Genomic DNA, 27,214 nt, shown 5'->3' with positions numbered 1-27,214 from the left:
AAAGACAGCAAGGGGTGTGATTGTTGTTTTAAAATACTTGAAGGACTCTGTTGAAGAAGAGGGACAAAAGGAACTCCAGGGCAGAATAAGGTCCAGGGAAATTTCAGCTTGATATAAGGAAGGCTTTTCCCAATGATCAGACTGTCTGATAATAGAATGGGATCCCCCTGAGTACATGGTGAGTTGCTGGTCATTGGAGATCTCCATCCTGAGGATGGATGGGCCTTTGCTAGTGATGCTTCCAATAGAGATTAGACCTCAGAGGTTTCTTCCATCTCTGCGTCTCCTTTGACATCATGAACATGTGGGCAACCTAGGAATAAGACATTAGAAACTGAAGAAAGCTAGTGTGGCAATGTGGTATAGAACATGAGTACTAGACTAGTTCTCAGGAGCCCTCTTTTGTAGTACTGACTGGAGGGCCACTAGGTGGCACCATACTGCACAGACTACCTGGGGTCAAGAAGACAGGAGTTCAAATCCAGCCTCAGACACTGACTACCTGTGTGACCCTGGGCAAGTCACTTATTCCTTGTCTTTTTCAGGTCCTTCAGTGCTATAATCAGAATCGTTATGGGTTGTTGTGAAGATCAAATGAGATTTGTAAAGTTCTTAGCATAGTGCCTGGTACATAGTAGGTACTTATTAAGTGTTTATTCCCTCCCTTCCCCACTATTGGGTCTTTACTACTTGATTAAGTGAGACACATGACCTTTGGGCTTCCTTTCTAAAATAATTAGGTTGACTAGAGGATCACCACATTTACATCTATCCCTAAGGGTCAATGATAGTTGCAACACATGATTACTATGATAGGACCACTGTCTATATGCAATAGAGACCTTCAAGATTTGTTGAATATCCTAAGATCAGGCCTCCCTAACCCCCATTCCATGTGGGGGGCCTCTTTGGGACCCCAGGAAGGCACAAAAATACAGCCATAGCCTCGTGGGGCAAGCAAGTTCCAGTCATGGCATTGTCCATTTTCACAGAAAAACTAGTCCACCCCATGCTGCGAAGGAAAATGTGGAACCCAGACAGGTAATGGTCAGTATAATCACAATTACTGCCCTTTCTAAACTTAGAAAATAATTTCTTTGTAACTTAGATCTGGTATTTTCTATGTATGACATATAGAAACAAAGGGACAACTATTCACTGAATAAATATGATTGAAATAAAAAATTATCATTTTGAAATTAATTTGATAAGCTGTTAATTGAATTTAAGTCTTTTCTTTCCCAATTGGGGTGTGTGTGTGTGTGTGTTTGTGTGTGTGTTTGGGGTTTTCTTGACAAAGATACTGGAGTGCTTTGACATTTTCACCTCCAGCTCATTTTACAGATGAGGAAACGGAGGCAAACAAGGGTAAGTGACTTGTCCAGGATCACATAAGTTGTAAGTGTCTAAGTCTAGGACTGATATTAGGAAGATGAAGCTCCGACTTCAGGCAGGGCTCTCTATCTTCTGAACCACCTAGCTGTTTGTCGTTTTGTGTGTGGGCATAGTCTTTATTCCAAAGGAGCCTAAATTTCTCCTTTAAGGGTTTTCGGTTAGGACATATGGAAGGTTTATTTTACTTAAAACAAATAAAGAGCCTGGTCCACTAGCATTTATTAAGTGTCCACAGTGTGCCAAGCCCTATGCTAAGGATGCCAAGGGTCTATCATTTCATCAATGTACAGAATCTTCTACCCAGGAAGAGCACACCCCTTCTGCAACTTAGACGACAGCTCTCTGGAATGACTCTGGCCAGCCTAACAATGAACCTGCTGAGCACATACGCACAGCCCTGCACTGGGCCTGGCCCTGGAGCCTTCCCAGATTGGTGCTGGCACTCCCAGAGTCTGCGGCCCCCCGGGACCTCTGAGAGCCTTGTATCTCCGTGTCACAGGAAGGCTTCAGGGAGGACTTTGGTGGAGGCCCATATAGTATATAGGTCTCTAGTTTAGCACATTTTGTTTATTTAACATTCAGTATTACAAAATGAAAGAACTGGAAAGTGTTTTAGCGATCAGATCTGACCATGTCACTATTGCCCATAGTGACTCTCTAATATCCACTGAGTACCTAAGGCCTTCTGTTAGCCTTCTGCTGTCTGGCTGTAGAGAGTCAGAAGGGAATAAGTACTTACTATGTGCTGAGCCCTCACAACAACACAGAGACGTAGATGCTGTTATTATTCCCATTTTACAGATGAGGAAACTGAGGCAAACGGGGTTAAGTGACTTACCCAGGGTTACACAAGCTAGTAAATGTCTGAGGGCTTCCTGACCCAGCTTGTCTCTACTTTTTCAACCTTGTTTTCCAATACTCTTCTTCATACACTTATATTTTAGCAAAATGGTTATCTGATGTCTTATCCTTTCCTTTTGCATTCTGGCAGACTATTCACCATAGGAGAATGTAGTTTTTCACATTTGTGCCCTTGAAACCTTTTTAAAATTATTTTTTTTTCAATTATCAAGCATTTTTTTTTCTCCCTCCCATCTCCCCCAACCACCACACCAATTGGGAGGGGGAAAAAAAAGAAAACCAAAACCAAGACCCACGCAGCAAATATGCATAGTCACATCTAGAAATGTCAGCATTATTCTGCACATTTTATTCGTCACCTTTCTATCAGGAGGTGGTAGGTAGCATTGCTGGTCCTCTGGGGTCATGTTTAGTCATTAAACTGATCTGAGGTCTTTAAAAATCGTTCATTTTTAGAACGTCGTTGTAGTACGAGTTGGCCAAAAATCTTTACACTTTCATAGCTTTAAACAGCACTAAGGCTTTGGGGACACTCAAGTCCGGTGTCACCTTCGACATGAAAGGCCCCAGCTCAGTGGGGTGCACTAAATGTTAGCCTAGCCGAACAGCTGGGAGCCCTCTGAAGCATATCATACTTGTATCCCCTCTGATCTCTCCTTCATGTTCCTCCTCTTCCTGCATCTTTAGCTGCTCCCTAATGCCTCCTAAGCAAATTCCAAATTCCTCTACTAGGCATTCAAGGCCCTCTACCTAATCTTTTCTTTTTTTTGGAGAGGGAAGGTAGGGCAATTGGGGTTAAGTGACTTGCCCAAGACAAGAGGATTTTTGTGTGTGTGTTAAGTGCCTGAGGCTACCTAATCTTTTCTTACCTCTATACTCTCTATGCTCTGCCTAGACTGGTCTATTCACCGTTACCTCAAGCAATTCCTGGGCTCTCCTGCCCCTCTGCCTTTGCTCATACAGTTTCCTGATCCTGAAATGTCTGTTGCCGGCAGAATAAAGTCCAACTCAATTCATTGTCTTTTCTTCTGGGAGGAGTATGTCAGAAAGCCTTTGCTGATCCCCCCCATTCGGTGACAACCTTGATGCTCAGAACTTTGTTTTATTCGTCTCAAATACACTTACTGTGGTTCATGCAGCATGGCTCCCAGGAGTTGGACTTAAGGCCCACTTTGGACACCCTAGGACTGAAGCCTGGGCAAATCCTTTAACCCCACATAGCTCTTAAAGTTGCAAAATAGTTACTAATTTGCATTGATAGAGCAAATTACCCTCCCTGGGAATTCCCTGGACCACTGAAATCACAGGATCAGAAAAAAAAAAAAGAAATGTCATTGTAATTTAAAATTGGGTATTATAGTTATCCTAGAGGAAGTGTGGTATAATGGCTATAGAGCGGTCTTTAAAGCCAGGAGGACCTGAGTTCATGATCTCCTTTTGAGCATGGGCTATGTGACATTGAGGCAGCTGCATAAGAGTGCTGCACCTGGAGTCAGGAAGACCTGAATTCAAATTCAGTCTCAGGCACATATTAGCTGTGTGACCCTGGGTAAGTCATTCTGCCTCAGTTTTCTTATCTGTAAAATGGGGTATATCTAGATATTTGTAAATATCGAAATATATTTAGATATTTGTATTTTAGGTATATATAGATATTTGCAAATATTTTAGATATTTTGTATTTTAGGTATATATAGATATTTATAAAGTTCTATATAAATAATAGCTACCATTATCAATATAAGCATCATTTCTTAATCTTTCAGTGCTTTTTGCATCTCTCTAAGACTATGAGTTACAAATATGGTGCCAACCATCATTGGTAGAGGGAATCTTTTCAATCAGGACTTCTGTTATATCAGTAAAATCCCAAGTCCAGTATCTAGAGTTATTCACATGTTTGTGGCCTGTGAAAAAGAGGACCATATCTTATCTAAAATTCCTGTTGCCCCCAATACCTAGCAAAGTACATTGCCCACAGTAGAAGATTAGTAAATGTGGAATGATAATTTGTGTACAGGGGGCTTCTTTATAAACTCCTCAGGGACATTTTTTTTTCCATCCTTGAAACCCCTTGCCTTCCCCAGAGCAGCTAGGCGCTTAATAAATGTTTGCTGAATCGAGTAAAAGGAATCATGTAATCAAGCTCCCCTCATTTTACAGATTGGGAAACTGAGGCCCAGAGAGAAAGGACTCATGTTAATTTTACCCTAAAACTAAAAGGTTAGATAAGGGAGGAGGGAAATCTGACCATCAGCTGTGTCAACGACAAGTCTCAGAGACTTGATGAGTTCTTAAAATTACCTTTAGAAAACTGTCACTTTAATTGCCTCTCTCTTTTTTTCCTCACCCTGTTTAGGGGGGGGAGGAAGAAAACAAAGCCACATATACACATCATCGAGCAAAATAAATCCCCACATTGCCCTTTAGTGATTCAGTTTACATTTTTCTTCATGCCACGTCAAGGAAAAATGACTTTTAAAATTTGACTTAACATCTTCTTTAAATATATTACATGAATATGTAGTTTTATATAAGTACATGTAAATATATTACATGTAATACCTATTTTTTTTCTCCTTCCAAAAACTGGACATAAGGTAAAGACAACCTTTACCCCCACCCCTACCCCCAGCTCTCCACCACCCCAGCTTTTCTCTAGGCAGCCAAAAAACAAGTGGTCTACATTTTTCTCCCCCCAACTAGAGACTATTTTGATTTAAGGTATGATTAGAAAGACACTAGTGATTTGAACATTCCTATGGCCTTTCTTACTATTACTTGCAATGTGAAATGATAGATTACAACCTTGCATTGATCAGGTGGTTGAACAAATAAAAGGCCTCATCATTAGAACCACCATCCCCCCTCTTTCCAGCTTCCCCTTACCCCCACTCCTTGACACACCAGTCCCCCATCCTCCAGGGAATAACTCTGAGAGGAGTAAGCAGAGTTCAATCACAAGATAATCACATTTTTGATCTAGGAAAAGTCTTACCTCTTCCATAAAACCTTTTCCTAATCTCCCCCAGCTGGAAATGATCTCTTCCTCCTTGAAACCCTTAAAGTACTTTGTTAGTTGCTTTCCTATGTGCTTATTGCCATCTGATTTGTCCTCTAGGAATCTGTACGTGTCTCCTCCCTGGTGACCCTGTAATTCCTACTGAGGCTCGGAGTTCTGTCTTACATCATCTTTCTATCTCCAGCCCTCAGCCAAGTGTCTAAGTGCACACAGTAGACAGTTAATAAATGTTCGCTGGATTGAGTTACCTGACCTAGCCTACCCTTTTTGAAGCATCTGTTGGCCTTATGGATGGGCTTTCTCCACATTGTCGATGCCCTATAAATATTGTTGAGTCAGTGACATAGGGCCAAATCAGGGATTAGCTGACATCGGCACAAAGTGAGGGCTGCGGAAATGGGGAGTACATGTGGCACTTTGAGTGTGTTTCCAGGCCTCCACAAGGGTGGTTAGCTTGGTAATTTAGGTTAAACTAAATTAGTATTAAAGAACAAGCTGGCAAAGGTAAATAAAGGCATCTGTTCCATTAGAATGGCCAGAATAAACTGGGTTTGCTATCTTTGTCTCATTCACATCACCCCAGAGCACTCTGGTTGCTCACTAGATCAAGCACAAATTCCTACTCTTACAATTTTCATTCCTAATGAACTCCTACATAAATTCTCCTCCAAAGCCCGCCAAATATTCAAGCAAACAAACATGGGAGGTGGAAAAGAAAGAGATCTGTGCAGGTTGCCCTGAACCCAGGAGAGACCTCAGCTGCTTTGAGCTGAATCACTTTCTTGCAAAAACCCCATAGTGGGATGGGGCCCTCCAGACCCCAACTGGCTATCCAAATGAAAATCCCCTCCTCAGCATCCCTGATGCTTAAATACTTCACTGCTTGCAGACTTCCAGTGAATTAGAACTCACTACATCCTGAGGCAACCCATCTTACTTTCACTGTTTTAAATTGTTAGAAAGTTTTCCTCACACAGAGTTAAAAATGTATTTCTGTCCAATGTCTTCCTGCTTTTTCCTAGTTCTTCCCCCTAAGGCCAAGCAGAAAAAGTCTCATCCTGCTTCCAGATTTCAGCCATTTAGCTCTGGGCCTCCCTTCCCCAGACTAAACATCCCCAGATTGTTGGCCTGATCTACATTGGGCATGGCCCCTAGTCCTGCCGGCATCCTCTGCATGCCTTCTGACTTGTCAGTGTATCCCCTAAAATATGGCACCTAGGACCAAATATAATATTTCAGGTGTGGTGTGCCCGTGGCAGAATATATTGAGTCAGTCAGTGGCTTCTCTGTTTCATAAACAATGCAGCCTAAGAAGGAATTAGTTTTTTGGGGGGTTGGAGGTGTTTCTTTGGAATGATCTTGTTATATTGTTGACCCACATTGAGCTTGGAGTACATGAAAATCCCCAGATCTTTTTTCATCCTGCTGTTGTCTAGCAGATGTCCAACATCTTGGGTTGGTATTTGTAGCAGCAAGCACCCCAAGCGTCCTCAGGGTTTGCCGCCCATACAGGTTCTTAGATCTGCTTTGTTAAAGGAAAGCAACTCAAAATGGGTTAACAAGCTTACTTTAATCAGTCAGACATATATCGTTTACCTTGTTCAGGAGAAAAGGTCAGCACCCTGAACCTCAAAGTATACAGGCATAATTATCAAGACAGAAACATCAAGTAGACAGATTTCCAAACTGTCCAACCATTACATCCATACCCAGTCAACATCTGGGTTTCCACATTCTGGGTTTTTCAAAGCCGGGGGACTCTCAACAACGGCTTCCCAGAATTCAGATCAAATCACAGAACACTTCTCAAAGTGAGTCCCAAAACAAAGCTACACATCAGGGCTTATATAGCCTTCTCCTGGCTCAGAGAATGTAACAACCTTATTGACCCACTGGCCAATCAAAAAGTATCTACTGAAAAACAAGCCTCCCTCCCCAGGCTTCTGGTGCACTTTAGCCTAGGGGCAGGGAAGATCTTTAAAATTTACATTCGCATTACAGTATTGACCACTAATAAGGCAGCTCCTCTCCACTCTTGATCACCAGTGCTACAAATTAGTACAGCCAGAAAAACTGACAGTGGGCAAATAACTTAAGCCTATCAGGCCTTACTTTCCTCAAAGTAAAATAAGGGAGTTGGATTCCTCAATGATTTTTCCCAGTTCTAAATCTGATTGTTCTCTGCTTCCAGCTCCAGGCCCATGGTTCTCCTTCAGCAAGACGGCTAATGCCGTCAGGAACAGGACTAAATCCAACATTGATCAGATTTGACTGTTGGTTTTTAAAATGAGCCTCATAGTTTAAACCAGGTGATGACATTGTCTCCCCAAACATACCAATGGTATTTATATTGTGAGGAAGGGCAAAAAATCTGTAGAGAACAGAGCACTTGACCAAAATGGCATCCTATTAATCCCATTAACGTTCAACCCAGGAGCAGTCTGCCCACCCAGAATGCAACCCTGTACCAAGGAAGGGAAAGCTGGCTACTGAAAATCAGCGCTTGGGATTGCAATTAACCAAATCCTTTGTCAGTAACCTTCACAGCAGGAGGACAGGGAATGAGCAGGAAAGGAAACCCACAAAATGTTTGAATCTAATTGGCAGAGTTAGGCCTGCCTGCTGACCATTTCAAATACATAAAACCGCCAGGAGGAAAAGTGATTCCTGTAACCCAGATCCAATCGCTTTTTTTTTTTTTCAAACCCATTCTTATTTAGGGGGAAAAAAACTATACAATTTAGTTCTGAAATAAATGAAGAAATATTTTTATTCCTCCTATCCCCATTCAGGAATCGTATCTGATATAATTTCACTGATACATTTTCAAATTTATGTTTTGCTGGTTTTGAAAGACTAGACTACTTTCAAAGTTCAAAATGCAGTAAATTTCTTCTCCAAAGTGGTGAACTCTCTCCTTGTCTCTTACACACTTTAGCTTTCAAGTTACTTAACCTCTCAGGGCCCAAGGCTACCCTCTAAGAGAATAACAGAGAAGTTGTTGTTCTAAGAAGTAGAGGCAATTTTCACACTAGAAGTTCCCTAGATCAGTGAAATGACAAATTTAAAACTCCCCATCCCCCCCCCAAAAAAACCAAACCCCAAAACTATGTTCAAAAGCATGGAGCTAGACACTGAAGACAGAACCAAGATGAATAACTTTGTCTCTGTCCTCAAGGGACTTATAATTTCATTGGGGGAGATGTAGTATATAAATAACTCCAATATAAATTAGAATATAATAGATAAATGCACAACAGAAATACTAGCAGCCTAGCAGAGCTAGAAAGAGTAAGATGACTTACATCTGGAGGCATGGGGAAAGTTTCAGGGAAGAGGATCCATCTAAACAGAATTTTAATAGGTGGAGATTGATTGGGATGGGAGGAAGCATTTTGAACTTAAGGGATGAAGTAAGCAAAGACCTGAAGCTGAGAAGAACTGGCAGTATCTGCTTGAACCTGGAGAGAAAAAGTATAAGGAAGGACTGGAAAAATAGGTTGGAGGTTTCAAAAGCCGATTGTTAAATTTTCATTGTGGGCATTTATACCTTAGAAATAGTCAAATGCTACAAATAAGGGCTTGATTTGTTATTTTATTTATTTTCTAGACTTAAGAAAGTGATGGAGAAAATGTTAACAAGGCAGAGTAAACATAAAAGTATGCCTAATTTGGGGGGAGGTTGGGGAGAGCTTGTTGTTAAATATTTCCAGCATACCACCGGCTAGAGCTACCCAAACTCACCAAACTTAGTTTGACATTTACTTAGAAGGTTTCTGGATAGCCCATTTTGCTCTTCTTACTTGAGATTTCAATGACCATTCATCTGTGTCTTTCCTATGGGAGATACTGGCCACAAGGGCAAGTGTCTAAACCTCAGGATGACTTTGTTGCTTGGGTCCAGGAGGGCAGAGAAAATGTCCCTGATGAAGCCCTTTGAGTACTCACACCTCTGTAAACTGGACTAATTGTTGTAAATGAGTTCTCCAGCTGTGGGTCCCTTGGGAGTTTTGCTCTGCTCACCTTACCTGGGCTGGCAGGTGGGTAGAGACTGGATTGGAAAAATCTGTGAAAACCATGTAATTCTTAATACGGAGATCTAGGGATTTGGGTTACTTACCCCCTCTAGAGTCATTGGAGCAATTAAAAAGTTTGACCTCATCGAATGCTTTCAATTTACTTTACAATGGAATCTCTTCTGAATTTAATTTACTTTACAATGGAATCTCTTCTGAATAGGCCATGCTGGCCTGGCTGGCCAGTGGCCAAGAGCCATGCTTTGTCTGTTTTTCCGGCTTTTTCTGGCCGTTCCACCCCCAGCTCCTGAACTGCAGACTAGGATCTACGAGTTCCATAGCAAAATAAAAGGGAAAAAAGCGTGAAAGGACTAAACTCTACACAGCTTCTTTTGAACACAATATGGTAGTCCTCCTGTTTAATCAAATTAATCAAGTAGGAGTCAGAGGCTCCTAAATAATAAATAAAATCATTCACATCGATATAGTGCTTTAAGGTTTTCAAATTTTTTTCTTCATAGTAATCCCTTGAGGTAAATAGCATAAGCACTTTTATTCCCAGTTTGCAGATATAAACTGACACTTGGGAAAATTATATAACTGGCCTAGGATCACACAGCTGTTACATTTCAAAGCCAAAATTTGAACTTGAGACTTTGGGCTCCAAGACCAATGTTCTTTTTGCTTCATTAGCCCTTGTCCCAAACCCCTCTTCCCTCTAACTGGTATAGTGGATGGAGCTATGGGCCTGGATTCAGGAAGATCTGAGTTCAGTTGCAGACTCAGATACTTACTAACTTTATGACTCTGGGCAAGTCACTTAACCTCTGTCTGCCTTAGTTTATTCAACTGCAAAATAGGGATAATTTTAGCATGTACTTCTCTGGGTCACTGTGAGGATCAAATGAAATAATATTTGTAAAGCACTTAGCACAATATCTAACCCATAGTAGGCACTTAATAAATGTTTCCTTCTTTCCTCCCTCCTTCCTTTCCTCCTTCCTTCTTCCTTCTTTTTCTTTCTTTCTTTTCTTCTTCCTTTCTTCCTTTTATCCATCTTTCCCTCCCAGTAGAATTAGTGTACTCATACCCACAGGAAAAAATGTCAACATGTTAGAGGGATATAGAGCCCTTTCAAATGTGTATAAAGTATAAAGAGAATTTAAGGGGGGAGGATTCTTATTTGTTTTCTAGGCAGATTTCTAATTATCCTATTTATTATTCTGGGGGAAAAATTTGTTGTGATTAGTCCCGATTCATGGAAACTATAGTATTTATGGAAATTATTTATTCCATATTATTTATGGAAATTATATTATTTATTAGAATTTCTGTTTCCCTGCATTCCTTGTGTGCCTCAATGTGATTTTTTACTTTATAGGAACTTGTTACACTTAACTGGAGGCCTCTGGAAATATCAAACCTTGGACAAAAAGGCCAAAACAGCGTTTGTTGAAGGCATGGGTGAATGAGAGGTTCCTATTGACTGCAGTAGTCAGAGAATGCTTCATGTGGCATTGAGACACAGAGGATGAATAACTTGGATAGTTGGAGATTATTTTGATTGAGGCAGGTATAGAGGTGGGAAAGAAGTTGCTGTTTGCCTGAAACAATTTGGAGCTGGGTTCCATTATTAAAAGCTTTGTATGGTAGAGTGATTGAAAAATTCAAAAGTCTGAGTAATGGCAAAAAAGAGCATGGTCTCTCTTTTGAATTAATATTTTATGAACATTTACTGTAGCTTTGGGAACTCACATACTGTTGCAGTACTTTTTTTTTTTTTGCTTTTTGGAGGTCAGTTGGGGTTAAGTGACTTGCCCAAGATCACATGGCTAGTTTTTGTGTTAAATGTCTGACTCCAAGGCCAGTGTTCTATTAACTGTGCCACCTAGGCACCCCCCCCCCTTTTTTGGGGGAAGCATTTGGGCTTGTGACTCACCCAGGGTCACACAGCTAGTGTTTGAGGTTGGATTTGAACTTGGGTCCTCTTGACTCCAGGGTTGGTGCTCCATTCACTGTGCCACCTAACTGTCCATAGAGTAACTTTAAAAAAAACAGTATGTTAGAGGGCAAAGCAAGAAGGAGATGGAGAACAGGTTTTGAATAATCTAGTAACTAAATCCAGTCATTAGTTCCTATGGAGCAACCACTCTGTCCTCTAGGAGAGACATGCTAAAGTGTCATTTTCAACTCTGAGCTTTGGAAGCCAATGTGGTCTAGTGACTGAGGGCTGGGCTTGAAGGCTGTTTAGGCCCTGCTTCTGATTCCTGCTGTTACTGTATGCCCATAGCTAAGTCCTTTGACATCCACGGGTCCCAGGCAACCCCCAGGACTTTTCTGAAGAATAAATACATTCTCCACTGGTAACTAATCACCTTCTTCCCACAAAGATGCTCATCCATCTTACATAGAAAGTTGGTCATGATAAGTCTTCATTTTGAGAAGATAGAGTGCTATCCCAGTCAGAAAAGAGACAAGAAAGATTAATATACTGAAATTTAGGGAAGAGAGAGTATTTCTAACACATCTTATATCTTGAAGTTGGCCCAAAAAATCAAGAATGTGAATTTTAGGCACACACACAGGCATTCTCTCCATCTCTCTTTCTCTCTCCCTTCTTTTCTCCCTCCTCCTCTCTCTCTCTCTCTCTCTCTGTCTCTCTCTCTGTTTCTCTCTCTCTGTCTGTCTCTCTCTCTCTCTGTGTCTCTCTCTCTCTGTGTCTCTCTCTCTCTCTCTGTCTCTCTCTCTCTCTCTCCCTCTCTCTCCCTCTCCCTCCCCGTCTCTCTGTCTCTTTCTCTGTCTCTCTGTCTCTCCCTCCCTCCCCCTGTCTGTTCACATAGTAAACATCTTCAAACCAAAAAGAAAAATATGATTCATAGTCAAACATTCTTCCAAAAAGTCTTAATACGCCCAGCCCAGAAGGGGCTTTGAGAGGGACGAAAGAGAATAAATATTTCATTTTTTTCTTGAGACTTACAAGAGAATAAATGTCTGGGAGTGCGGCAGTTTTTTAAAAAAATATATTGATGTCTTTATTTTATCTGAATTTTTTTTGTTCTGGATCTGGGATTTATCAAGGAACTCACAGTAAGGGAAAGCCTTCCACCATTATAGAGATACAAGGGTTCTTATAGGAGATGAGAAATTTTGAAAATTTCAGAGGTTTTTAAGTGCATAACACAAAAATTGAGAACACAATAAAGCATTATAGGTCTTCTAAATGTTACAGCATAATAAATGTTAATGAACAATGAGATAATCTTCAAATTTAGAGCAAGCTGATGGAAAGTCCAAATCATCTGCAGCACTGGAACTGTCTCAGAGGGCAAGGACATCTTCTCCATGAAAACATGCCAGCAATAGCTATCCTATGACCTCAGAGAGAGCTGGATATAAGAGATGCACAGAAGGGACATATACATCTATCTCTTTGAGGAATTAGCCTGGCATTTGGACTGTGCCCAAATCCTCAAACATTCCCCATTAACCACTGTCAATTTAACATCTGGTTTCTGACTTTGGAATTCTCTTAGGCATCACCCTGGGGAGCAGGAATGGTATTTATCAGGCAGTCATGACTATTAGCTTGGCCCTTCCTAACCAAACAATGAATGTCATTCTTTCAGTCACAGTAGATCCCTTGGGACCATCTTAGGGCCTGTTCTGTTCTGGCCACTCCCTGGTCTGCTCCAGGGACAATTGTACAGCCAGAGGTAGAATTCTAGAAGTCAGTCTAATAAAGCATTAGGAACTCATATAAGCACATGTGAAGAAGAACCTAGAGTAAGGATATTATTGCCTAAGCCTATTAGGTTTCTGTTATTTTCAGAGATAACACTTGGGAAAGATAAAAGAATGCCTTGGCAGCGTTAACAACAGAATCATATTTTGTTTTTTCTTTTTGGTCCAAATCTATATTTTCATCTGTGTGGAGACTCCTTTTCTTCTTCTATTAAAGATGGTGGCATTCATATTTCATGGTATGGGAGGGAAACCCCTCAAATGTTAGAATGAAATACCTCAGCTTCCTTGTTCCTTTTCATGTCTTCCGTCCCTACCTGCATCCCACCACTCGAGTACAATTTCCTTCCAAATAAATGGAGACATCCCTGTCCCTAAAGACAGTATGGTTGTTTAGGCGGAAAGAACAGAGACTAAGAGAAAATACGGGTGATGGTAGTAACCTTTTCCTCTTACTTTGTCACCTGGCACTAAGCACCCCCCTTCCTCCTAGTTTTCTCTTGCTTCTGAAAGATGTCCCTGTTGATGAGGCAGGGGCATTGGTATGTCAGCCCATGTAGATGCAAAGATAATTAGAGCAACCCATCCAGTAGCAGAGTTTATGGTCTGGCATTATTACTGGATCATGCTGTTTGTATTTATGTTGGCAGCCAGTAATTTGTCCATAATGAATAATATCTGTATAAAATAACACGGTTATTTACAGCTACCTCTTCTTGCTTAACATTTTTCTTACTTTTCCCATCACCCATATTACAATCCCTTCAGGCATATAACAGCAGTGTTATAACAAAGAGAATCCAGGCCTGGATTCCATGTCCTTTATGAAACAGTCAGCAAGCTAGGGTTCCTCGCCTTGTTTCGCAAGGTCAGAATATTGATCAGCAATAGACTTCTTGGCACTGGTGGTGTCTCCAAGTCATAATAAAAACAAGTCTTCATTTCCTCTGTCTCCTATCTCACTGATCTTAAATTGTCAGGATAGAAAAACAAGAGGGAAATGATTCTTAAACTGATGAAGGGGAGAAGGAGAAACGAGAGTGCTGTTTTGAATCACTGTCCATAATCAACTGATTTTGAATTGTAGCCTGTAGCTAGAATGTCACATCAGTGCAGGCACAGTATTTCAGTGATGTCACGATCCAGTCCATTGGGGAGGCACCTCATGACCTTTGACTACCTTTGTCTCGGCAGTGGCGGCATCCTGCCTTTGCAAAGTTAGCTCCAGTGGCAGGAAGGAGGAATGTAAAGACTGAGGGAGATCTGGGAAGATCTCCCCCCACGTTCCATCTTCCAACTCATACACTGCAGAGGGAGTAAGACATTTCTCATGCCTGCATAGCATTTTATAATATATCTTACAGGAAAATGTCAACTTTTTTGCTAAAACAAATTGATGGTGTTTACTTAGATTGGTATGTGGCCAGGGCATGGGCCCCTTTGTGTTTCCCTCTCAATAGATGTGTCCGTCATTTCACCACACAGTATTATTGGGTAGAGATGAGTGAGTTTGGGTTAATTCTGCTTATAACTCACCTTCTGTTTTGTTTTGCTTTTCATCAACAAGTCAAACAGGAGTAGCACATGAATCTGATGACACTTTAGCCCATGTGGATAGTACTTTGGTGGTGCAGAAATGGAGGTAGTAAGGAGAGGGCTTTACTGGTTTTACTAGTAAATAGAAGTAAATCAATTCCGCAGGCCACATTTGGGCTGAAGTTCATACTCAGCAGAAGTTGAACCAATTGCCAAAGGGTGGGGCCACTGGCCTGATGACTGTTTGCACTTATGAACTTGTGTGCAATTTATCCATGACCTGTTTACAATTGTCACTCTATGAAGAATGCCAGTGATTTTGGTGGTTCTGCTTGGCCTCAGAGGATACAAGTTGGAGTGATGAGTATTTTTTAGGGCCAAGGTTAAAAACTGTTAGACTTAACATAAAGAAAAATATCCTAATTAGATATATCCAACAACAGAATGGGTTTTCTCTCTCATGGTTTTCCCATCAGTAGAGGTGTTCCAAAGGGCAGTTAGGTGATCACTGAATGGGCCTAGAGCTGCTTAGATAAGTTGTACTAATATTCTATCCCCTAGAAAAAGGAATCCTAGGGATGGGGGTAAGAGGGAGTAATGTTAGAAAAATAGCAGCTTAGATTCAGACTCTAAGAAGAGACCATTCTTTAGGATCCTTCTGTTGTCATCTCTTCTGCCACCCATCTTCAACATCTGGGGTCTGGCCCCTGCCCTCTGAGCTTAGTTGAAAAGTCACTCTTCTTGCTTAGCCTGAGTAACTTGTACTCAGCTGTGAACTCCGGGAGACAGGTCCCTGCAGTTTGCTAGTCTTGATTCCTTTTGTTGTCTGATTGGTTGAATACATCCATTAAGGTTCAATGTCTCCCTTTTTCCAGATACAATAGAGTTGGACCTTTTTCTGGGCTAATTGTCTCAATCACTATCCAATCCAAGCCTCTGCTTCTGAGATAAAGGCTTAGATCTTAGAGTAGAAAGTCTGAAAGCCATGAATTACTAAGTGTTCAGCTTGATTTCTTTTTCTCCCCTGGATCAGACTCTGGGTTGTAGTGAATATTAAGAGGGAAGGCTTCTCTTGGTTTCCATCTGGATTAGAATATGGTGCAAGATCATTTTCACCCCTCCCAAGTAGAGGGGGGCAATAGAGAGGAGGGGAAAAAGTAGCTGTTGGGGCAAAACCAATGTAAAGAAGAATGTGGGTACTTTGTAATGAGATGTTGTAAAGGATTAATCATCAGACAGGAAAGGATGGAACACAAGTGGTTCAAAGGAGCTGGTACTCAGCATAGGTAGGAAGATGGTGCTGCCCTTGATGGACTCAAGTCACTTGGCCCATATGGACTAAATCACCGGGAACCGAAAGAACTGCTACATATGATTGCTGAGTTTCTGTCAGTGATTCTTGAAAGCTTATGGATACTGGGAGAGATGCTGCGGGACTAGAGAAGATCCAGTGCCTTCCTGGTTTTCAGAAGGGGGCAGGGAAAATATACACTCATGAGGGATAGGAGAGGGGCAGGACTTGTCATTTCATTGGTCCAGGGAACTCTTAGGTGAGGAAAGTCCTCTCTACTAGTGTGGGTTGGTACTTTCTCTGCAACATATAGTCTTAGAGAGTTGTCTAAAGCATTGAAAGCTTAAGTGAGTTACAACATGTTAAATAGTCAGTAGTCAGGCAGTCAGCATTTATTAAGCCCCTACAGTGTACCGGGCACTGTTAGATGCTAGAGATACATAGGAAGGTAAAAGACAGCTCCCTCTCTCCAGGAGCTGCTCACAGTAAAATGGAGGCCTCATGCAAACAACTATGTATACACAAATGGTATACCAGATGAATTAGAAATAATCAACAGATCTAAGCCACTTGAATCAAGAAGGGTTAGAACAGGCTTCTTGTAGCAGGACCCCAAGGAAGTCTCTGCCACTGGATCAAAGAGTACATGGTGGGAGGAGTGGGGTGGAAGATATAAGAAAATTGGAAAAGGAGTGAAATCTAGAAAAATAAGCAGGGATTAGAAAGAAGAAGCATTGCTTCCTCAGTACCAGGTCATGCTTCATTAATCTAATTTCCTTTTTTTGATAGGGTTTTTAGACTGGCAGATCAGGGAAATAGTGTATATCTACATATGTATACCGATTCCTACTCAACAGATACAGATTTTAGTAAAGTATTTGGTGATCTGTCATGCTATTTTTGTGGAGAAGACAGTGAGATGGGAGCTAGGCCATAGGATGTTGGGTGCATTAATAACTGACAGAGTTGCTTCTGGCTTCTAGTTTAAATAGACTTAAGAAATGCCCATTAATGGTTCAGTGTCAGCTTGGTAGGCATCCCCTAGGAATCTGTGTCCAGACTTAGACCTGTGTTAACATTTGCATCAATGACTTGGATAAATATATACATGGCCTTCTTATCAAATTTTCACATGATATAGAGTTAACTTATTGCATTGAAGATTCTGCGTTCACAAAGACTTGACAAGGTAAAATATTGGGCCAGCAAGGGATTGGAGCTGTATGTTGGAGTAGAAAAAGCAAATCCAAACTGTAACCTTACCCTATGGGCGGCTAGGTGGCACAGTGGATAGTGTCGGCCCTGGAAAGACTCATCCCGAAGTACAAATCCAGCCCCAGTTGTTCTTATTAGCTGTGTGACCCTGGGCAAGTCACTTAACCCTGTTTGCCTCAGTTTTATCATCAGTAAAATTGAATGGAGAAGGAAATGGCAAATCACTCCAGTATCCTTGCCAAGAAGGAGTTGGACATGACTGAAATGACTGAACAATGACAGCATTTCCTCTTCTGTAACTTTGGGCAAGTCATCTAATCTCTCCTGGCTTTGGTTTCCTCATCTATACAATTTAGGTGTTGGAATAAATTACTTCTAAGGTCCCTTCTGGCTCTATGATCCTTCCTTAGAAAGTTGAAATATTGATTGACTGGCTCAAGATCCAAATAGGTTAGAATGCTGATGATTTAATAGGGATAAAATAATATCTCACACTTGGGCTCAAGAAATTAACTTCCCCACTATGAAATGTGAAGAGAGCAGTTTGTCTGAAAAAGGTCTAGGGGTTCTTAATGGACTGCCAACGTGAGTAAAGAGTGAGATAGATAGCTGAAAAGCTCATGCAATCTTAGGCTGCATCAGAAGAAGTCTGGTGTCCAGGACTAAGGAGATGATGGTCCCATTGGATTCTGCCCTACTCAGAGGACATCTGCAGTATTGTATTCAGTTCTGAGTACTACAGAGTAGGGGTGCCATTTATATTCTGGAGACTATCCTGGGAAGATTGGAGAAAGCCAGGATCAGTTGAAGGCTCTGGCCATGGTTAGCCTGGAGAAGAAAAGCTTCAAAGGGGACACAAGAGCCATCTTCAAATATATGAAGGTTTGTCATATGGAAAGAGAATTAGATGTGCTCTCTTTGGCCCCAGAAGGCTTCAGAACTAGGCACAATGATGGATGGAAATTTCAGAAAGTTCAGAGATGTAGACTTACCCAAAGGAAAGAATTCCTAACAATTATTTATCCTAATGGGGAGCAAGCTGCACTCTCGGGTAGAGGGGTTTCCCCATCAATGGAGATCTTAATGGAAAGGTCATATAACCACTTGCTGGAAGTTTTCTATAGCAGATTCTTAGGAGTTTGGGTTCATGTTGGGCCAGATGACCTTGATTCTGCTTCTGAGATTCCGTGATCCTTTCTCAAACCATTGGTCCAACGTTTTGGTTCAGAAGAAAGGTCATCGTATCCCTTGAGGACTGAGAACCAGTCAGCCCCTACTATGTGCCCAGCACTGTGCTAGGGGTATGATGATGATGAACATTTCCTTGGCTAGGAAGCTTTTTTTGTTGTTGCTCATATCAAAGTCATTTAGGGTAAGTAATGAATTTAAATCTCTCATCCACAGAGGAAAATATGCTTATGATGAAAGCTCATTTGATGTGTAACCTAATTAAAAAAAAAAACACCACTGGACTCAAGCTCTGATAAGTAAAGGGATCAAAGGGAATATTCTGGAATTAGCCAACCTGGCCCTGATGATAGTCTTTCATCCAGCTTCCTTGTGGGTAACCTTCATGTAGCATGTACAGAGCAGCTTTTCAGGGACACAGAATCACAGAAATTTAGAGCTGAAAAGAACAGTAGAGAATATGTAGTCCAACCCCCTTGTTTTACAAATGAATATCCCAAGGCCCAGAAGCAACTAAGGTCACTTAGGCAGGAATAACCACAGGACCTGAGATTTCATTGATATATGGAACTCCCAGGTGTGAAAACTCCCTTTACCAATGTAGTTGACACCTTCTCTACAATTTAAAGTTGTATCTGTCTCAGACTCTGAAAGATTATGTGAGTTTGCCCAAGGTCCCACAGCCATTTGAACCCTATATTTCTGGCTTTGACATCAGCTCTCTACCCACTGTCTAAATCCAGTTCTCTATCATTACGCTATACCCTGTGAGTCTGCTTGCTGAACTGGGCTTGATACAGATCCAAGGTACAGTTGGCTGAACTCTCAGAAGGGAAGCCCCATCAGACCTTTTCTGAATTATGCCTGGGCTGGACATCTGCTATCGGCCTCCAAGTCTTTTCGTTAGCGAGGTTTGGCATGGGATTTTTTCCTCTTCTCTAAAAGAGACCACTACCCTATGACCTCTTTGTAACTTATTATTCTTGTTCTAATGAGTTATTTGTCATTGCTCACTTTGGGAAGAAGAAACAGGCCCCCTCACTCCAGTATTGCCAAGAAAGAATTTTCAGAATTGGTGTATTTTGAAGTCATGTACCAGAAGGGCTTCTTTTGGTTTAAAAAAAAGGGGGGGGGGTGAGGGGTGGCTAGGTGGCACAGTGAATAGAGCACTGACCCTGGAGTCAGGGGGACCTGAGTTCATATCTGCCCTGAGATACTTAGCTGTGTGACCTTGGGCAAGTCACTTAATCCTAATTGCCCTGCCCTGCCCTCCCTCCTCCAAAAAAAAGCAAAAAAATTTTTTTTAAGGGGGGGGGGTGGGGCAAGCCGTTTTCCTTCAAGTTAACCACAACCCACCAGCACTTAAATGTCCAGAATGCCCAAGCTTGGAAATAGATACACAGTTAATTTACATCCCTAATCACAGTCACTACATACATATGTATGTATATATACATACAGATATACATATTTATATTGGGTTTAAGTGATTTGTCCAGGGTCACACAGCTAGTAAATGTCTGAGGCCAGGTGTGAGCTCAGGTCCTCCTGACTCCAGGGCTACCTAGCTGCCTCTATGTGTTTTTGTTATTCAAAAGATCTCTCCTCCCTATCCCCCTCTCCCCGACCCCCCCCCCTTTTTTTTGGCCACTGGACCTAAGCATTAGTCACCATGAAAGAGATAATTAGTGCTTACGTGTAGTTGCTTCATAGATGGCTCTGCCTCAGATTCAAATTAAGCCTAATGGAAGGGGAAAGCCAACATTGCGCAAGCATGAACCCCCTCCTCTGCTAAAGGTCCATGAATTAGGGTTCCTCAGTTCCCGTCTCTGTTCACCCACTGAGCCATTAAAAATACAGCTGTGTATAAAGATCAGGAGGAGAGAGATTTCGTCATTTCAGCCAACTTAACATTTACTTGGTTAGGAGTCTGTTATGGGCAAAGCCTGGAACTAGATGCTTGGGGTATAAAGATGACCCTGGCATGATCTGAGTCACCAAGGGATTTCTAGTCTGAATAGAAGGGGCTATTCGATGCATGCCCCAGTGATTCCAATGTGATAAGGGCTGAAATAAAGGGAGATGTGCATGGAAAGGCTGCCACTAGTTACATGGGAGGGTCTGGGAAGGCTTTGTGAAGGAGGCTGCCTTACCCATGGGAAGGGATAGTTTTTCCTGGGGTTCTGTACATTGATCTGCAGAATTAGAATAGGTCACATTGGCAACATGAGGTCTTCCGAACCCTTTGGGTTCCTTCTATTTCTTAGCAGTAGGGAGAAATCTATCTCCAGCTTGATATTAAAACAACCTGGTTACCATGCGTGTGGTGCTTGAAGAGGTAGTCAGTGTAAATGTTATTCCAATAAGTACCCATCGGGGAGGACACTCGACGTGGAGTCAAGGGATTTGGCCCACAGGAAATGCTTAATAAATGCTAGTAAAGAGTGTTAGATTTGAAGGGAGGCGATCTAATTCCAAATCCCAATTGTCACCATTAAGTAAGTACGCACTGTTGGTCAGGCCTTCGCCTAATCACTGAGGAAACCAAAAAAAAGCAAAAGACATTCCCTGCCCTCAAGGAGCTCACAATCTATTTCACTTACTCCCTATGTGACCTTTGTAAGTTAACCAACCTGTGCCTCAGTTTCCCTGTCTATAAAAGGAGGGGTTTGGACCCGATGGCTTCTAAGGACCCCTCGAGCTCTACTTGTATAATCCTATGAATTCCATCTCTGATCCTTTCTAGCTGTGAGACAATGGGCAGACCACTTAACCTTGGTGACCCTCATTTCATCTTTAAAGTGTGCATAGTAATATCCATAGTACTTACTTCACTGCGTTGTTATGGGGACCCAGTGAGGGCATGTATGTGAAGAGCTTTGTAAACCTGTATACAAAAGCCAGCTGCTGCTACTATAATTACTGATGTCGGCATTATCTTGCTGGAATATAACCTCCATCATGTCACTCACTCCCTTTCTCGAAATCCTTTAGCAACAAGCAGTAGATGGAGGTGTAGGCAGGAAGTAGTACCATTAGTGGGGAGGCCTTAATGGAAGGGAGTGAGACCCAGCTGCAGAAGCTGGGGTTCAGGAGTTAGACTCTAGTCTAGTCCCCAGGCAGCCTGGAAGGAGCAAAGACATTCAGAGGACCTGGCATAGCAGGCAGGTAACTGAGGCAGGGACCTAGGAGCCACTACCCTGTGCTTCCTTTCCTGTTGTTGCCTCCTGGGAATTACTGGGCTTTTCTCTTTCATATGTTAAATCTGCTCATCTTCACAGTCTCTGGGTCAATACTTGGATCTGGGAAGTTTTCTTCCCTCCCTCTCCATTTCTCAAGTTTAAAATCAATCCCTTTCTGGAGATCATAGAGCCTGTTTTCTGAAGGGCCTGGAATCCCAGGGATTTGACGCTGCCATGGTTTTGTAGTAGTATATTCTTAACATTCACACTTTCAAAGCCTGGATCCTTTTAACTCCTGCAACCCCAGGAGAGGCTGCCTCTCTCTCTCCTTTGATCACAACGCCTTGTTTCCCCCCATCAAGGCTTGGAGACTGCTGCCAGCCATCTGTCCAAATGGAGAAGTCATTCCCTGGCTCAACAGAGTGCATTGTCCTGAGCAATGAAGCCCTGAGAAAAGAAGGAACATTTCCAGACCAAGCAAACAGTCTAGGAACTTCCCAGCCCCTGACACATGCATTGCAGACCAAACACTGTTGGCCTAGAAAAGTGCTCTGTTCATAGATCTGTGTGGTTTTCTGGCTGCCCAAACTCTTATCTCGTTTTCTTTTTCCCACCACACTGTGTTTCTTCCAACTTTGAGTTTCCCATATCCACTATTTTGCTATTTTCAAGCTAACAAGCAAATCAGTCCAATAGAAGCTTAATCATTTGCCCTAATGGAGAGAAAGTTGGACTGAGTTAGTGAAAAGTCTCAAGTAAGTAATTTTTTAAAAAAAGGAAATAGCAGTTTTATTCTTTTAAAATCACTGTGATCCTTCAAAGGACACAAGCAAAGTGTTGATTACTATAATCAGGTTGGGGGCATGTTATGAAGCAAAGATTTATAATTAGAATGTAAATTATCAATGAAAGAGTCCAGCTAAAGTTTATTCTCTGAATCCACAATGACCTCAGTGAATCTTGGTGGCCGCATTAATTTACTTTGGAAAACCTGTTCTAAAAATTTATGCAAAGGATAAACTGTCCATTCTACTATTATACAAAGTCTACATTATTAAAAGATGATTAAAGAGATTTCATTTATTTATTTATTTATTATTTTTTCTTCTCTTTTTTTCCCATTTTTGAAATGCTTTATTAACTTCTGATTTACATCATTCATTTCCACCAGATTTTGAGTTACAAATTTTCTCCCCGTTTTTCCCCTGCCCACCTCCCCAAAATAGCAGTCCCAGAGGATATCCCCTCCTCCAATCTGCTCTCTCCCATATTTTCTCCAATATCCCTTTTGACTTTTCCTATAGGGCATGGTGGATCTCTATGCCCCAGTGCCTGTATATCTTATTTCCCAATTACATGTAAAATAGTATTAATAATAGTATACATATATTTAAACATTTGATTTTAAAACTTTGAATTCCAGATTCATTCCCTTCCTCCCTTGTCACCCACCCTTACTGGGAAGATAAGCAGTTCAGTATAGGTTGTACATGTGTAGCTAATGCAAAAAAATAACATAGTAGATATATTGTAAAAGACTGACTATATTTCCCTCCCTCCTATCCCACCTCCCACTTGTTCTATTCTCTACTTTGATCCCATCCCTTTTCAAAAGTGGGTGCTTCCAACTTCCCTCCCTGCCAGCCTGCCCTCCCTTCCATCATTCCCCCCTCTCATCCCCTTCCCCCCTACTCTCCTATAGGGTGAGATACCCTATTTAGTGTGTATTTCCTTCCCTCCCCAAGCCAAATTCAATGAGAATAAGGTTGACCCATTCCCTTTTACCTTCCTCTTCTTCCCCTCCATTGTAACCATTTTCTCTTGCCTCTTCTATATGAGATAGTTTACTCCAATCTGTCTCTCCCCATCTCCTCTCATTATATTCCTCTCTTACCTCTTAATTTCACCTTTTTAAGTATCATCCTTTCCTATTAAATTGGTTCTGTGCTCTCTATGTATACCTGTAAACATATATACACACATTCACATATGTATTCATATGCCCATATACACTCATATATAGACATATATATATATTTCTATTCCCTTCAACTATTTTCATACTGAGAAAAGTCTTATGAGTTGCAGTTATTGTTTTTCCATGTAGGAATGTTAATAGTTCAACTTTGATAAGTTCCTTATGATTTCTTTTCCCTGTTTACCTTCTCAGGCTTCTCTTGCTTTTTGTATCTGAATGTTAAATTTTCTATTGAACTCTGGTTTTTTCATCAAGAATGCTTGAAAGTCCTCTTTTCTACTGAATGACCATATTTTCCCCTGAAACATGATACTCAGTTTTGCTGGGTAGGTGATTCTTGGTTTTAATCCCAGCTCCTTTGCCCTCAGGAATATCATATTCCAAGATCTTCGATCCCTCAGTGTAGAAGCTGCCAGATCCTGGGTTATCCTGATTGTGTTTCCACAATATTAAAATTGTTTCTTCCTGGCTGCTTGTAATATTCTCTCCTTAATCTGGAAATTCTGGAACCTGGCTATAATATTCCTAGGAGTTTTCTTTTTGGGATCTTTTTCAGGAGGTGATTGGTGGATTCTTTCAACCTCTATTTTGCCCTCTGGTTCTAAAACATCAGGGCAGTTTTCTTTGAGAACTTCCTGGAGGATGATTTCTAGGTTCTTACTTTGATCATGGCTTTCAGGTAGTCCAGTAATTTTTAAATTATCTCTCCTGGATCTATTTTCCAGGTCAGTGGTTTTTCCCATGAGATATTTCACATTGCCTTCTATTCTTTCATTTGTTTGGATCTGTTTAACAGCATCTTGATTTCTCACAAAGTCATTAGCTTTCATTTGCTCCACTCTAATTCTGAAGCAATGATTCTCCTCATTGAGCTTTTGAGATTCTTTTTCCATCTGGAAAATTTGGCTTTTTAAGGCATTCTTCTCCTCATTGCCTTTTTGAGCCTCTTTTGCCATATGAGTTAGTCTATTTTATAAGATGTGATTTTCCTCAGGCTGTTGACTCTCATTTCATAATTTTCTTGCATCGTTCTCATTTCTCTTCTCAATTTTTCCTCCACTTCTCTTATCTGCTCCTTAAGGTCCTCTATGGCCTGTAACCAGTTCGTATTTTCCTTTGAAGCTTTTGGTGCAGGAATTCTGACTTCACCGTCTTCCTCCTGTTCCATGCTTTGCTCCTTTTTGTCCCCAAAATAGGAGTCTAATGTTGGTATCTTCTGTCTGCTTTGTTTCCTTTGCCTGGTCATGTCACCCCTCAGTCACTTGACCCCTGGGCTTTTTGCCACAGTAGGACTCTGCCACCAGACAGGGGAGCTTTCGTCCCAAACGCTGGGGTTTTCTCAGTTGCACGCTCTGGCAAGCTGGACACACACCCCAGGACCTCCACCGTAGACTGCAATCCAGATCCAAGCAGGTTAAAGCAAGAGCGATTACCCCTCAGACTTGTCACTTGGTCCTCCTCACTCTGCAGGCCAGGAGCTGAAGCTTCCATGTGGTGCTGATCAGCGTCTCAGGGGCTTTTCGCCCCAGGGGCAAAAGCCGACCACACTCCCACTTACTGGGTCCCAAAGTCCAGACTGTACTGATCTTTCACTTTGTCTTTCGCATGTGTGTGTTGATAATTCTGGAAACAGCCACAGCTGCTGCTGATCTGGAGTCCCTCCTGCCGGTGGCTGGTCAGGCCCACCCTGGGGCTAAAACCTCCGTCTCATTAGGGCCTGGGCTCAGCTCCCAGAGGTCTGTGTTGGCCGATTCCTGCCGCCCTGCCGGGCTGTCCTCAGGGGGAGGTTAGCTTCTCTGTGTGATTTGGTGGGTTCTGCAGCTCCAAAGTTTGTTCCAAGTCCCCTTTTTACACTGATTGGGGAAGATGGAAGCCAGAACCACTAGAGGTTATGCTTCTATTCTGCCATCTTGACTCCCTCACACTTCAAGAAATTTTTTAAAAAATGAATTTTAATAATATATATTTTTTGAGAGATGGACATTTTGGTTTTTTTTTTCCTTAAATCCTGGCAACAGTAGAGGGATAAATTAATATTGAAAGCTTAGAAAAACAACAAGAATGTGTATGACTTTTCTTCCTATCTCTTGATCCCTCTTCTTGAGGGTCAATCACTTCACTCCCTGAAGACATTCTTCCTCCTCTGTTAAAATGAGGGTTGGACAAAATGATTTAATCCACATGGGTGAGGAACCTGCTGCCTCCAGGCCACATATGAGTGTCTAGGTCCTCAAGTGCAGACCTTTAACTCAGTCAAAGGGCCTCACTCGAGAACCTAGAGGGTCACATGTGCCCTGGAGGCCACAGGTTCCCCACCCCTGGTCTAGAAGATTCCATTCAGCTCCAACATTCTGTGATTACAAAGTTAGTTTCTGCTGCCTCCTCCATCCACCCCACCATTCAACTACTTACAAGCAAAAGTCAAGGAGTTGTCATTAATCTTTTTCTTAAAAAGCATAGTGTCACCAGAGTAGCACAAAATGCTAGTTGAATTGATTTAGTATTAACTTTCTTTCATACTTAATGATAAGAGCTAGCATTTACATAGTACTTTAAGGTTTGCAGAGTGTGTTATGAATATGATCTCATTTTGCATCCACATCCAGAGAAAGAACTATGGAGTCTGAATGCAGAGCAAAGCAGACTCTTTTCTTTTTTGTTTGTTTGTTTTGTTTTTTTCTTTCTCATGGTTCCTCCCATTCATTATAATTCTTCTATCCAACATGACTAATGTGAAAGTATGTTTAATAAGAATTTATATGTAGAGCCTATATCAGATTGCAGGCGACTTGGAGAGGAAGGAAGGGAGGGAGGGGGAGAAAATATAAAACTTATGGAAGTGAATACGGCTCCAGTATTGGGATGACCTGGGGATCAAATCCGGGCTCAGACACTTAGCACCACACCCAGAAATAACTGGCTGTGTAACCCTGAGCAAGTTACTTAACCCCAATTGCTTTAAAAAAAAAATATGATCTCATTTTATCCTCACAATAACCCTGGGAAGTAGGTGCTACTATTATCCCCATTTTAGAAGTAAGGAAACTGAGGCAGACAGGGGTGAAGTGTCATTCCCAGGTTCAAATTAGTGTCTTTGAGCCCCTGACTGTAGGTCAGATGCCACTCTAGATGCCACACTTCAGCTATTGGGAACAAGGGGAAAAATTAAGTAGAAGGGTTATTCCAGGATTGTAGAATTTAGCACTTGCAGGGACCTTTGAGGTCATTGAATTTAACTTCCTCATTTCAAAGATGAGTGATTGAGGCCTCTAGAGGTCCAGTGATTTGCCCAAGGCGGTCAGTACTAGGGAAGGGAGTAAGCCTTTGTATAGGGCACTTTACAGTATAATCCCATTCAATCTTCACAACAACCCTGAGAGGTTGGTGCTATCATTATCCTGATTTTACACTTGAGGGAACAGGGTTGCCCAGCTCCTAAGTGTCTGAGTGTAGTTAAACTGGGGTCTCCCTTACTCCGGCTCTAACACTCTATCTGATGCCCCATGCTGCCCTACGTGTTAGACTTGGGTTTCAGAGCCATCTCTTGTCAATCCCAACACAAAGTTCTTTCTTTTCCCCTAAGCTGCCTCATCAGATACAAAATACTTTCGAATCTTTCTGAATTGTAGAAGATTCAATGAAATTCAATTCAACATTTATTGAGTGCCTGCTTTGAGCAAGGCACTGGCTACTCAGAACTAAAATGGAGATAGTCTTTGTTCTCAAGAGTTTATATTCTAAAAGGCAGTGTGTGTGTGTGTGTGTGTGTGTGTGTGTGTGTGTGTGTGT

At 41.6% G+C, this 27,214-nt stretch overlaps 1 protein-coding gene across 2 annotated transcripts in view; it reads left to right on the top strand.

The window, feature by feature from the left end:
* Nucleotides 1-27,214, top strand: part of LNX1 (ligand of numb-protein X 1) — a 150,963-nt gene that overhangs the window by 75,798 nt on the left and 47,951 nt on the right. The gene's annotated exons all lie outside the window — the stretch shown is intronic.

The sequence above is a fragment of the Petaurus breviceps genome, unplaced genomic scaffold, assembly GCF_028583685.1.
Source record: "Petaurus breviceps papuanus isolate PSGF00001 unplaced genomic scaffold, PetGlider_PUasm1.0 76, whole genome shotgun sequence".
Lineage (NCBI taxonomy): Eukaryota > Metazoa > Chordata > Mammalia > Diprotodontia > Petauridae > Petaurus > Petaurus breviceps.
The sequence above is the reverse complement of the archived record's forward strand: the minus strand, read 5'-3'. Positions and strand labels throughout refer to the sequence as shown.